Source organism: Asterias rubens, chromosome 2 (genome assembly GCF_902459465.1).
Source record: "Asterias rubens chromosome 2, eAstRub1.3, whole genome shotgun sequence".
Lineage (NCBI taxonomy): Eukaryota > Metazoa > Echinodermata > Asteroidea > Forcipulatida > Asteriidae > Asterias > Asterias rubens.
The window spans coordinates 23,439,702-23,453,650 of record NC_047063.1 but is presented as its reverse complement, the minus strand read 5'-3'; the positions used below and the strand labels follow the sequence as shown (position 1 = coordinate 23,453,650).

Below are 13,949 nucleotides of genomic sequence, written 5' to 3'. Positions count from 1 at the left end.
GGAAGGATTTTCGTATCCACCAACGGATTAGGCAGCTTTGCTTTGGTTTATTTGTCTTCAGTCGTAACAATTTTCCAAGTTATAATGATCCGGAGGGAGTGAGAAATAATTTTATAAGCCATAATAATTTACGTATAAATGTACTATGTATATTATTTCATTTTGTTTCTTTCAGAGGGGTGGGTGGTTCAAATTGATTAATTTAATTTGAACCACCCACTCCTCTGAAAGACACAAAATGTAAATTACTCTGGCTTATAAAATTAGGTGTGTGGTTCAAATTGATTAATTTAGCACTTATGTGCAATAAACTTGTCCCCTGTTGTCAACAATACACTATGATTAACATGGTAACAACATTCAACTTGGTTAGCAGAAATATAAAAACAAAACAAAAAAGAGAAGCCTACATGTACACCTCCATAATAACGACAACACTAAAACTGTATGTATTTGCAAACGACAATAGTTTATTTTTCAGTTTTAATTATCAAAATTGAAAAAAGGTTGCTTAGTGATAGCGAAATCATCTGAACATTCCGTCATAAAAAAAAGTTAACTATACAACCCTGTCAACGCCCCTCCCCCTAAAAAAGAAAACCTAAGCCATGTTATGTACCTAGTTAGCTGTGGTTCTCTTTGTAAATTGTAAATTAAGTTGTACATTAAAAGAATATAATAAAATCATTGTGTACAGACCATGTTATTCTGTTTTTAAACAAAGTTGATTGTACTACCCTGGTTACCCCCCCCAAAAAAAAAAATATATATAAAAATTAAAATAAAAACCCACATCAATGTGTACAAGCTAGGGCCCAATTTCATGGATCTGCTTACTGTAAACAAAGAATCGACACTTGCGGAAGCAGGAAATTCTGTGCTTACGTCAAGCGTGTTTCACAGGTTGCCAGCAAATTTTGGCTTTAGCGGGTCATGGGTGCATACTTGGTTTATACCAGGCATTCTACGCTTACAAATGTAAGCGCAGAAATTTAGCCTTTGGACGTAAGCAGAGAACGGTGGTCATAGCACACAATTTGGTGGTGAACAGATCCATGAAATTGGGCACAGGTCATTCTTTCTTCAAAGTTGATTCTACTACCATGGAACCCCCCCCCCCCCTACCAAAAGAAACACCAAAAAATCAATGTGTACAGGCTAGGGCCCAATTTCATGGATCTGCATACTGTAAACAAAGAATCGACACTTGCGGAAGCAGGAAATTCTGTGCTTACATCAAGCGCGTTTCACAGGTTACCAGCGAATTTTGGCTTTTGCGGGTCATAGGTGCATACTTGGTTTATACCAGGCATTCTACGCTTACAAAGTAAGCGCAGAAATTTAGCGTTTGGACGTAAGCAGAGAACGGTGATCATAAGCGCATAATTTGGTGGTGAACAGATCCATGAAACTGGGCACAGGTCATTCTTTCTTCAAACAAAGTTGAACCCACTACCTTTGAACCCCCACCCCCCCCCCCAAAAAAAAGCTGCTGCATCCTTTTCCAGCTGGTGAAGGTTGATGTCAATGACACGGGGGTTACACATCAGCTGCGGATGGAGTTGTTTTCATGTCTTGTCACCCTGCTGACAATGAACAAGTGCCTTGTGCATGCATTCTTTGCGTATCTGTTTAATGAAAAATAAAAAACAAAACCAAATAATCGTTATGTGGGATTTCTTGAAAATTTACAAGGCAGAAATACAATCTCGGAAGGTTTGACGTAACACCACAGACTGACAATCTCTCTTTGAGTTGGCGTAGTTTTGAAAAGAACCTTACAGAAGTTAACGCAAAACCAGAACAAAAGGAGTCCACATGCAACAAAACCAAGGGGGCAGGTTTTCTTTATGTCTGATAGAAAACATGACCTCCAACCACCCCCCTCCCCCAGATCTACACCTAGTACAAAACTGTTCAGGTACAGATCGGGTGGGGGGGGGGGGGTTCTTGCGATTCAACACCCCATCCCCTCCCCCCCCCCTCCACCGTGAACAGTTTTCAAAGGGGCAGCTGAAAAACTAAAAATGAAGAAATCATCTGATCCTCTGAAAATTTGCATGCATAGGCCTACTACTTACCTAAAGTGCTATTGAGAATCTTAGGTCTCCATTTCTAGTTCTGGCTAGCATGTCTCCGTCCTGCATTGTCTTCGTCCTGCATTCTCATTGTAGTGTAGAGCTGCGAGTTATTTCTGTACAAAAAAATATAAAAACAAAAAATAAATAAATAAATTAAAAAACTAGTGCTGAAAAAGAACTGGCCTTATTTTACAAATGCAAATATAGTAAACACTCCATGTAATTAACCGTGCCAAGCCAATAAACACAGCTATAGAAAAACTTCACACTAAACTTCTCTGGAATTGGTAATTCCTGAATTAGGAGAGAAAAAAATCTGAATGACCATGGATGGGCAATTATATGGATGGGAGTTTGAACATATTTTTGAGCTGTGCCTTAAAAAAAAAAGCGAACAATTCTTAGGCAGCTTTGGCAAAAACAATGTCCAGCAATCCAGTATAGACCAATATAAATACATGTCTGCGAGGCCAATAAACTGTTAACTGTAACAATCAACTTTTTAAATGGATTAATATAGTGTTCACACATGGTTGAGCATGAACATGCCAGAAAGTGTAAACCAGGGCATAAACATGCCAAAAGCACTTGGGTGGCTACATGGATTCATCACTCAACAGAGTCAATACACTATGTAGCTATTTTATGGTAGTCGGGTCAGATTCAGAGCATGCACACCGTGTCATTTGACAAGATGATTGTTCCTTGCATGAAAAGGGTAGAGATTGTTTACTATTTTTCTTATTACAAATACATGTGCATGTATTGGGCCTGAATTAATAATGGAGATAGTTTCTCAGTAGTAGATTTTTAAAAATTATTAACAAGTACTTACCAGGCTTTTCTCCCTCTCTTTTCTGTAATGCCACTTCATTCTTTTGCTGTTCCACGGCCACTTGCGACCAGGGCCACGGCAGAGGGACCCCGTCGACGTCGTACTCGTAGCATGCACAAGCAGCACTGGCTGGGGCCTGGTGGTAGAAGATCCCCCTGAATTCTCTCGATGTTTAGAGGTTTAAATTTCGGAATCGATCCAGGCTTCTTACACAAACTTTGAAACTTCTAGTGCATCCACAAACAACCAAATAGTCGGCAGTATTTATAGCTGATACACTAGAAACAAAAAGCTTCGTAGCACACACGCACGCCTGTAGTGTGGATGAAAACGCATACACAACACACGGAGTAACATGGCGTAATCTTTGTTTACTCTCGTTGCTTCATGGGTGTGACGTCACCATTTTTTGACCGCGTTCATGACGTCCGCTGGTTTACAAATCCGCTTGGATTTCAGTGTTGGTTTAATAGCCGGGAACCAGTACAGGGCAGGAAATTTCAAAATCGAATAATCGAGGTCAAATTTTTTCAGTCAAATTGTAGCAAAATTATTTAGAGAAAAACATGACCACAACAATGAATTGATAGCTGAACACAACATAAACAAGTTCTGATAGTGATTTTAATGTAGGAGTACCGTTATAGTCCATGTTTAAGGGCCCTGGGAGCTCTGGGTATTTTAGAAGCTCTGTGGTGGTCTCTGATGCATTTCTGACACCTATTTTACAGGTAGAAGTGAGCTACTTTTGTGTGATTTTTCCTTTTTTTTTTTTTTTAATAATAGGTTCAAGGGAAAATAAGGAATGTAAAGCTCAAACAGTTCAAAAAATTTTTGGTTCGCCTGCGATTTTGTTACAATTCCGGAAAAAGAAAGGGGGAAAAAATAATAGTAATAAAATTTTTATTTTTTTGACGATCTTATCCCTTATTTCTGCCCTTGAAAATGCTTTTTTTCTCACCAACAACCATGTTTATAGGTTCTTGATTTAGTATTCGGTTGTGTAAAAGAAATTCTTTTGCAATTAAATGTTTGTGATTTTAACGATCCGTCGGCGACGCACATTTTAAAATATATAATAGGCCTATATATTTGGCGAGAGCGATGTGTTTTTGTGAAAGAGGTTGTTATTCGGCATAGGGTATAAGTGGAACGAGGTTGAGGTTAGACCCCAACATAGAAATAAAACCATTGAAGAAAGCGCGTCATCCGGACGTACAGTGTGTTCGCTGGTTTCCAATATATCTTTCGCTGGTTGTGAGGCAATAACAGGTACCAGTTTACCATGGCCTGCCGGCGATCTCAGATTCGTGCCACGCCGCTCATTGGTTCGTATGCAAACCTGCACGTACACAGTACACAGTACACAGTACACAGTACACTATGGTGCAAACACGTGCATTGTTTTTTCAGTAGACTTTCAAAAGTCTCCACACGTGTTATCTTTGCTGCAGCAGCAAGCGCATTACACGCAAACATTATTGAACCGTACCACTATAAACGAAGCAAGGAATGAGGCAAGTTTATACATCTGTCGCTGCTGCTGCATGCATGCGCGATGCCAGGACGACAACAAGCCGTAAATTGGGCCATCTGCTGGACGGCAATTTATTGTTTAGGTGCCGGTATTTCATGAACGACGTGTGGGGATCCGCGATAATATCAATTACAAAGGTAAACTTACATTGTCTGACTAGAGAAGAGGGATTAGAGAAATCCAAATGTATACCCCCAAAAACCTACCCCCCGAATTTTATAGCAAATTCACATCGAACTCGGAGACCACAATTTTTAAAGAAAAAAAACCGGAATTCCGGTTTAAACCGGAAGATTCTCATGCCTGCACAGAGCATCCTGAAAGATATGGGGATTCCCCTGGTGTATCTGCTTTATACAGCACCCCTAACCCCAAGCCCTTGTTCCAACTAGAAGCGATATAACTAGATTTTCTGATATTGACATGAGACCGTGATAATGAACAACAACTTGGTGGAAATCCCAAGGGGCCTCTACACGATGTACATGTACAATCTGGCGAGTTGGTCTATAAAAAGCGTTTGAAACTGTTTGTTATAAAATGCATTGGTTAAAAAGATGTTTTAAAAGTAAAATTATATATAACGATACACACAAATTTGCCGCGAAATTGCATGGCTTTCCTTATGTCATTAACTAACAAGGCACGCCATTTTGAGGAGTCAAATTTGCCGCGAAATTGCATGGTTGCGTGTCCCTTTAATACCAGCGTGTCCCTTTAATACCAGCTTGTGCAAGGGTTTGGTTATTTATTGGAGCAGTTGTTGCCCGGAGTTCAAGATGTGACATCAAGCTGACACCGTACTCTCATCGAGTCCAGAGTGAAAGTGAAAGTGACCCAGACAAGTGAACTTGGCTAGTGTCATTTGTTTATGACATAAAATGTGTCGCTACTATGCACATACATGCAAGAAAAGCTTTTGCAACAAATAAAATTGTACAAGTTGTAGAGTATGAATGTACATTATTGTGTACATTGTACAGATGATGACACCAGTCGCCATGGCAGCGCTCTGCGTGTGCTCAACAAAACAACAAAGTTTAGTGGTCGTGACTTGTTTAGAAATGAAGGCCCCTCCATGGCATTGTGCCAAACAGGATCTGAGTATTACACCAAGACATAGAGTAGCAATTAAAGGTTTTTTTTCGGATCAAACCAAATTTACCCTCATCCATCATATAACCCGACTCCTAAATTTACAGATCTGTTACAAAAATAACAAGAATAATTTTAAAACACTATTTTCCTTTTTAGAATAATTTTCTGTTGCTTCCACAATCAACAGAGTTTTTGTCTTGTTTTATAAAAAGCAATTTCTGAACAGTTTTTATTTCATGAAAATCACATCCTTTTTTAAAACCACTGAAAACCCCAAAACAAAAACAACAAATCAATCAAAATTTGTTTTATATACAGCGTGTATTAGATTGTTTGCTCTAAAATACATGGCCCATATGAAATACGATTCAAAAAACAATGGGACATTTGAGGCTTACTCAAAGATGCATAGTGATTTTTTTTCACCAAGAAAGTACTGGGTGTCGTATAAATAGAGTGCTTGACACACATCACCGTAAGGGAAAAAAATCAAATAATGTTTGGTTGTGCCCTGACACACATTAAAAGCCATTGGACACTTTTAGAAAACAGTATTGCCCAAAAAGGCCCACACTTCGTGTATCACAACTTAAATAACCAACCTGTGAAAATTTGGGCTCAATAGGTCATCGAAGTCTGGAGAAAATAACGGTAAAACCCAGCCAATTGTTTCCGCACGCTTCGCCGTGTCATGACATGTGTTTAAAATAAATCCGTAATTCTCGCTATCAAGAATTGATAATTGTTTGAATGTTTTCTCAAAAAGTAAAGCTATTCATGGAATAATATTTCAAGAGAAGTCTTTCACCATTACCTTCTGTAAACCCTGTAAGTTATTTCTAAATCTGTGAACTTTTTTTTTTTCTGTTCCGAAAGTGTATAATGGCTTTTAAGGGTCTAATGTACTTTTTGTAGGACAAAAAACACAATGTCAACAGATTTACACAAAACTTACACAGTTTATAGATAGTGATAGTAGAAAGCTTCCCTGGAAATATTACTTGCTGCGGTGCTGTAGTTTTTGAGAAATGAGTGAAAAAGGGTCATGAAAATAATTTTCGTCTCATGAGACGAAAATTATTTTAAGCATTTACAAATGTATTTTCATGACATTGTTTTACTCATTTCTCAAAAACTACAGCACCTCAGTAAGTAATATTTGAAGGGAAGCTTTCCACTATCATTATCTTCAAACCCAGTAAGTTTAATGTAAATCTATGGACATTTTGAAAAAGTACCCAAATCCTTTAACATACTACAAACCATCACAACTGTTATTATTGTCCTGTGCAAAGGAAAACTTACTTGGACCACAAATCACAAGTACACAAGGCTGCACGATGAATAATGTACCCAATGCAAATGGTCCAGCTGCATGTACCTTTGAACCCTCAGCCATACACTATGGGCCAGGGGAAAACCCCTGTTGTACCCACACATTGACACAGGGTAACTTATGTACACAGGGCAAGTCATGTACCTATACAGTGCCAGCTGTAAAGTACATACAATACAATATTAGGGCCACTGATTTTCCGTTTCAGAAAAGTGCAAATTCCGTTTGGCAAAAACATGAATTCCGTTTCAGGCACAAAAAATTCCGTTTCATGTTTTTTTAATTAGATAAAAGGTTGTTTAATACCCAGGGACACACTTATAAAAATCAATTTGAGATAAGTTGCACTGTTGACTTCGTAAAATGTTCATTTGAACTGACAAATTTTAAAAAAATACTTTTTTTTATAATTGTGGATTATTTTGTATACTGCTGTTCTAAAAAGGTTGCCCTGTGACTGCAGTATCAATGCACATGATGTGATAGACTTGATTCCAAGTCTAAAACTGCAGTTGATTCTCTGCATCAGCCACATTGTAGGCTAATGACAGGAGTGTATCCACAAGAGGGCGCTGTTTCAGCATGATCAAAGACTTGGGAACAAGTCTATGGACGTGACCATTCTCCATCCACAAACAAAATGTCAGCCATTTTGTTTTCGCTTTGGCAACAGAATGTTGACAGTTTACGGTTTTATTTTAGACCTTTCCGAGATGAAAAAACATTGTATGTGTTCTTATAGATCATAGGTAAGCTAGTTTGTGTATTATTGTTGGTAAAAGAGAGGGAGAAAATGCAATTTGGGTGAACAAAAAATGTTTAAAACGTGCCGCGAATAATGCCCTTCGCTTAACCATGTTAACAACGTGTGTACATCATGTGTGTAAACATTGAGGATGGTGTGAAGTAGAACAGAATGATCCACGGTTACGATCTCGTACTTTTTAATGGTCTGATTTCTGATGCCTTTTTAGTTTAACAAAAAGAATCTTAATAAAGAATGCAATTTCAATAGTTTTGGCGTCAAGAAAAAAAAAAAAAAAAAAAAAATCAAATTTTCTGAAATCCCGTTTTCCGTTTCAAAGGGCGGATTCCGCGAATTCCGTCCGTTTTCCGCGATCGCGGAAAATCAGTGGCCCTACAATATTACCCCTGAGACAAAGATTGGGAAGGCTCCTTGAATACTATAGAGTGGGACTAATGTTTGTGTATGAAATAATCAATTTTGCAAACTCAAGCATTGCACATAGGGTATGTTCAGACAGCGTACTAAGTTAGACCCGAACCGGTTTAACTTTTACGAGCAGCAGGGGATGATTGAAAAATAAAACCCCTTTGCGTTCAGATCGCACTGAGTCCCGATCCGGTTTATCTTTGGTATTAAGAGGTCAAAGAAAACGCGACCCTGTTACTCTAACATCCTGTTTATTGTCCTGTTCATTGGTCACCGTGAACTTACGTAATGATTACGGAGGTCAATGGGTCGCCTGTTGTGAGTTAAACCTTTTTTATTCTGTCCACACAAAGCAGTCTAAAGATAAACCCCCTCCCTGGACGGTTTAAATCTTTTGTGGGTTGAATTGAACTCAATTCGGACTAACTTTAGATCCGTTCAGACACACTGAGTTGAACTCGATCGAGTTGAACAATGAGTTATACCAACTTTAGTATCGTGTCTGAACGCACCCATTGCTGTTAACTTGCTTTTAAAAAGCCATTGGACACTTTCAGTAAACAGTAATGTCCAAGGCCAACACTACGTGTGCCACATTTTATATTATAAAATAACAGACCTGTGAAAATTTAGGCTCAATCGGTCATCAGAGTCGGGAGAAAATAACGGGAAAACCCACCCTTGTTTCACCACGTTTCGCCGTGTCATGACATGTGTTTAAAATAAATCTGAATTCTCGCTATCGAGAATTGATATTGTTTTAATGTTTTCTCAAAAAGTAAAGCATTTCATGGAATAATAATTCAAGATAAGTCTTTCACCAAAACCTTCTGTAAACACTGTAAACCATTCGTAAATCTGTGAACTTTAAAAAAAATTTCGGTACCGAAAGTGTATAATGGCATTAAAAATAAAACTAAGAAGGGGCGTCAATGTTGTGTGCATCCACAATCTGGGTTCAAAATTATTTCAAATGTGTCCTTTTTATGAAAACAGAATACAGTTTGAAAATCATTTTGTATAGAATTCGAAGAATTCTAGGCGTTGTTTCCATGAATGTTGTATCCAGTTCGTTTCTACACCGCTGCCACCATGAAGTATGAGTAGGTATGGACTCAAAGAGAGATGTAGACAATGAATATTGTTGATTCTTCTGGCAACACGAAGGCTGCTTTTAATATTATCACATCAGCCCACAAGCAAGAGTGGAGGTTAAAACAACATATACCTCCGCCCATAACATAGACCCAATACATATTACAACAGCAGCTAAAGCTTAATAATAATAGACATACTGTAATCAACTGAAAAACAGAAAAAAAATCACTGTGTTAATCACTGTGATTAAACAGCCAATAAAAGATGATCTCAAATATCTAAGCTTGTTCCCGACCCCCATCCAAATTTTTGGGTCAAATCGGCCAAAAATTTGACATAGCATCTTTTTAAAAGTAGGATTTGAAACTTTGCATGGTGGGAATACGGTATAGATAAGTTTGCGGTAACTCCATGTTATGATCTCTCAATGAGTTGGGGTTGTTCTGAAAGGAACTTTTGCTTTTAACTCGCTGTTTCGATCAGTGTGCTCTGATCGTCTTCTGGAGAATTTTTTTAAAAATCTACATGTTGTTCTAAAATACAACCATGTCAGTTGAGCTTTCACGAATACCAGGTTGTATCATGAACTTACTTGGGTGTGATCCCGGAGTATATAGTGGTTAGAGGTTGAATGGCTGGCACCCCCAAACAAAGGTATTGACAAAATAGGGAGGCCGCCAACATTACAGCTACACTTAGGCCGACAAAAAGAAGAAACATGTTCAGCGTCCGGGTTTCTCAAAAAAGACGGCCGCCATTCTATTTAAAATTGTTTTTTTTTTCTACTGCTCAAACACACAAATATAAATGAAACATTTTGGACAAGACAATCAGGCAAGACATTCAGATTGTTTAAGCTGAGATTGTTAAAATAACCCTTTTTTTTCATTAAAAAAAGAAAAGAAAAAAAGGAGGTGGCCTCTAAAAAGGAAGCGGGCAGGGACGCTAAACATGTTTCTTTTTTTATTCGGCCTTACAGATAGCTCAGATGGTAGAGCACCGGCACGTTACTTAACAGTGACCAGAGTCCAGGACTCCAGGAGTTCAAGTCCCACTTGTTTTTTCTTTGTTAAATTCTAAAACGGAAACATTACTGAAGAAAACAACAAATGAGATGAAATAAAGTGATTTCTTTTGAAAATATACACAATAACAAGACGGTTTATAACCTGACTCTAACTTTATGCATCAGGTTAACATCTCTTGGTAACATTATACAATTGTTGCACGCTGTGACAGGGTCCATGGCGTTTTGTACACTCAAGGGGGAAAATGGAACCCGAGGCAAAGCCGAGGGTGCCTTTTTCCCTTGAGTGTGTACAAAACCCATGTTTTGTTATACCTTTGTATAATTGTTAAGCCCTATTCCTCTCCCCAAAGTTCTGTTGTAATCTTCAAACATTATTACGACGGACTATTCATTGTTTAACAGGCAGACGAACAAGAAACAATTCCATCGAACCCCTGGTTGTTTCGTACACAGCGCTGGAAATTGACCAACGCCGGGAACGATCGAGATGATGTACACCGGTGTACATCACTTTTCATGTTACCCTGCCTGTCGAGCCATGTAACATGCGTTTTTGTTGCGTATCACATGATTGGTTCTCGACCAATCAAACTTCACAGTTTGTTACCGAGGTATAACAATTTCATTTGAAACCAATTAATTGAAGCTGTCCCCTGAAGCTGTCAACTAAACTGTCCCCTGAACATGGCCTGGGGTAGTTTGTATGTCATTCAAAAGCACTGTGAATGACATTACATTGTAACACATGTAGGCAGAACTTAGGAGGGTTAAACATGACCCCATTGTAACAAGTTCATGTCAAAATTTTACCTTATGAAAATGTTGAGCTAGCTGTGCAGTATTGTGTCATCTTTCCCCAAAATCGAGCCTTGTCCGACCGATTCAAAGTAAAATGATTTCCATTAACTGTATTTGTATTGTAGCCAATGCAACTACATGTAGCCATCGTCACTTTATCTGTACTATTTAAGTGCAGCTGTCAAGCATTACATTATCACTTATCACAATCTAACAAACTGTAATCCATTCAAAATTTGCTTCGCCAAGCGATAGCACCATGAGTGCTTGATAAAGCTTGACAGCCTACTTTTGAAAGGCATACAACACTTACATCTGGGCTGTGTGTCCTTTAAAAAAATATTTGTTGAGTGTGTAACTCTGTGTCTAGATGTGTGTGTGAGGCGTGCGCTTTCTAAAATAAAATAAAATGTGATTTTGTCAATGCCATCAACTGATAACTAAACTCATAATAGTTTCAGCTGGTTGGTTTGTTTGAATCTTTGCCGATTAGAATCGATTGCCAGCTACACAATGTATTAGCCTACCATCCTACATGTACATACTGTACCTCCATGGTTTAACTCACTCCCATATGATCAACTCAGGCCTTTACCGCACGACCACGACCCTGCCGGTTTTAAACGGCCGTTTAAGAGCTCGTCACCAATCATTTATTCCATTTAGATTCACTCGATACATGGATCAACACAGCTTTGGGTTTTTTCTTCTTCTACTCAACATCAGCACTTCAGACACAATGTTTTTGCAGCACTCTTACTTAGTCTTATACTACCGTTTGACCTTTTATAAAAAACACATCAGGTAGGTTTTGGTAAAAAATCCAGAATGTCTTTTTAAGAAAAATACCAAAGTACCGTCAACACATAAAGTGTTAACATCCTGTTTTAATATAGCATGACTAAAGAAATGGCACAGAATTGCCCTCTCCCTACAAGTTTCCCCAGTCCCCACCCACACTGTTTTTCATGTTCTTGTCCAGAACTATACAAAATTGATAAAACAACCGGACTCTAGTTTTTAGTTAATTGTCCCATCAAGGAAAACCTGTACAGGCATGACAGGGAAGTCATTATTGCCAGAGTAAATTGTAACAAAAATACTCAATTCATCAATTGAATAAGGGTATTCATTAAGTATCATGTATTATTAATAATATAGCAAGTGGGATACGGGAAAACATTAAGCTTCTGTGTCACGTATCCAACGAGGCTGAAAGCAGATTGGATTCAGTGTAACATGAATATGTTAAAAACGTGTACATGTTTGAACTGTATCCCATGAGCCTGTGTACGATAAAAACAATTTCTTTCCTAGTACTGCACTTGCAGGTTAGTAGAGGGTTGCTTGGCTAATTTATGCACCTTGAATACTTGGTGGATATAGTCCGCATTACATCTTTGTTACAGTGTATTATTATTATTAATAATGATTCATAAATACCCCAGACAGTTTCTGTACTCCTATTGGTGGAGAGCGCGTCACGTGGGTGTGCATAAACCTTTTGTTAATGACCGGTAAAAAGTGTTAATTCATAAGCGCGACACGCAGCCTTGCACCTGTTCTTATAAGACAGTTTCTTCATTCCTTTTGGTTGAGAGCAGCGGCTGAAACAGTTGTGCCCAGGGCTGTATGCTTCGTTTTTGAAAGGGCAAGGGCACCAAGGCATTTTTTTCTTGGTAAAGGGCACCCTATGATGAAATTGCAAATTTGTACTGGAGCATTTCAAGGGCACCAAGGCAATGACCAGGGGGCACGGAGGCAATCGCCTTCGTTGCCTCCGTGAAGTATCAGGCCTGTACAGTGCTACATCATGCGATATGCCCTTGTAAGGAGTTGTTTACGCGAGGGCAGCGGAGGGCTCTACAATTTCATAGCTGGAGGGGTGTTGTGAAAGAAATCATTTAACAATTATAATTTTTGCATTTATTTTACTTTTTGACAAAAAAGTGAAGATGTTTTTGACCGAAAAGGTATTTATGAATGGGAATCAAAGTGTGTTGAATCGGTTTTCAACACGTGGTTTAAACCCGCCGAGGCCTGATTCTTTATAACTTACCTCGACTTTGCTCGGTAAATCATCAAGAACCAGGCCTCGTTGGGATTAAACCACTAGTTGAAAACCACTTCACCACACATTGATTCCCTTATTAATTATAGGTTAACACGGACGTGTATCACATACTTTTTGAACAGAATCTTGGCGTTCATAAATACCTCAGAATTTTTTTCTATTCCTATTGGTGGAGAGCGCGACACGTGGGTGTGTACATGTATAAACCTTTGTTTATGACCAGTAAAAAGTGTGGGCGTGGGCGTGACATGCGAGCTTGCATCTGTGCTTATGAGACAGTTTCTTCATTCCTATTGGTCTAGAGCAACGGCCCGGACAGTTGTGCGTATAATATTAAGGTAGGAAGGCAGCGTCAAATATAATTTTGGAACACGTTTTTTTTAACCAATTTTCAAATCATCAAAGCGGAGCCATTAACAGCTCAACAAGGTGGGCTAAGCTCCTCCCTAGTTACGGTAAGTAAGACGTGATGATGATGGAGGAATTATTCCTCCATTCTAAAGACTAAGTTATATATTAGTAGTACTCCATCCATTCCATCATTCAAACCAGGTATTTTTTCACTTCATGACTAACCACGCCTCACCATGTTATTGTCAGATAATTTGATACATATGATAGTCCACGAAGGAAGAGGGGTCAAAGAAGGTAAGCTGAGTGCTTGATTTGAAAGGAAATATTCACAAAGTAAACTTGTAGAGAGTACTTGCACTTGAATCATCAGAACTCGAAACAAACAACACAACCACCACAAGACACATGAACTCATCCAAACGTACCGGACCAGTCATGTACGACGATGTACAGTACTTGAACTTGCTCCCTGTTGGCTGTGGTGTTGTGACAAACCGGCCTCGCAGCTGCAGACGTGAGACCACTGCTGGCATT

General features: G+C 38.7%; 1 protein-coding gene across 1 annotated transcript in view; it reads right to left on the bottom strand.

The window, feature by feature from the left end:
- LOC117306875 overlaps positions 1-13,949 on the bottom strand; it is a 31,274-nt gene that overhangs the window by 17,129 nt on the left and 196 nt on the right. The gene's annotated exons all lie outside the window — the stretch shown is intronic.